The sequence below is a fragment of the Eurytemora carolleeae genome, unplaced genomic scaffold, assembly GCF_000591075.1.
Source record: "Eurytemora carolleeae unplaced genomic scaffold, Eaff_2.0 scaffold556, whole genome shotgun sequence".
NCBI classification, from domain to species: domain Eukaryota; kingdom Metazoa; phylum Arthropoda; class Copepoda; order Calanoida; family Temoridae; genus Eurytemora; species Eurytemora carolleeae.
The window spans coordinates 293,382-294,278 of NW_019402189.1; the positions used below are offsets into that span (position 1 = coordinate 293,382).

General features: G+C 31.5%; 1 protein-coding gene across 1 annotated transcript in view; it reads left to right on the forward strand.

Moving 5' to 3' along the window:
• The window catches only part of LOC111718266 (nuclear hormone receptor FTZ-F1), a 20,608-nt gene that overhangs the window by 7,735 nt on the left and 11,976 nt on the right, over nucleotides 1–897 (forward strand). The window lies entirely within an intron of this gene.

Sequence of the window (897 nt, forward strand, 5' to 3'; positions counted from 1 at the left end):
TTGTATAGGAAGCTAGGTAGATAATATGATGAAAACAAAAATTTTATTGATAGTTAAAATGAACAACTTTATAGTTTAAAAAGTTCAATTAAAAAAGTAGATGACTAAGTGAAAATCTTAATGCATTTCAGGGGTAAAAAGATCTTTTTTCATCTGAAATTTTTTAGGAAAAATTTTCATAATCTCTTTTAAAGTTTTCAAACCCATTTCCTGCTTGAGCTCTCTAAAATTTCATTTCCTAGTCAAAATTTCGTTTATTTAATTTTTTTTTTTTCATGATTTTTTCACGATTTTTTTTTTGAAGGATATTATATACCCTTGATTAATTTACTATGTCAGCTGTAGGCTAGGTAAGCTGCGACCTATATATCTTATATATCTGAAGTATTTATATGTATATAATATATGTGTAGTGTGTACCTTTAAATATATAATTTTAAACTATTATTAAAAAAATCCGGCAACAAATTTTTTTTAAATTAAATTCAGAGAGAAAAACCTCGATGGTTCGTTAGTAGACGAGGGGGGGGGAATCCCCCCCCCCCCTCCCTCAGGTCTAGACAGGTCAACTAAAGTTCTAATCAAACGTAAAAACTCTTCCGACATTTTCCCCAACATTTTTCTCGCTGTCTGGTGTTCTTTTGTCTGTGCAGTCGTGTGTAAGTCTCTCACGCGTTCAGTTTTTTTCCACATTTTTTATCTTTATTTGTCTAAGTTTGTCTAAGTTTGTCTATGATCGTCTGGGTTGTCTGTCCATGATTGTCTTGGACTTGTCTTTTTTGTCTTTGTTTGTCTATGCTTGTCTATGTTTGTCAAAGCTCCTGTCTATACTTTTCTATGCTTGTCTATGTTTGTCTAAGCTCCTGTCTATGCTTTTCTATGCTTGTCTATGTTTGT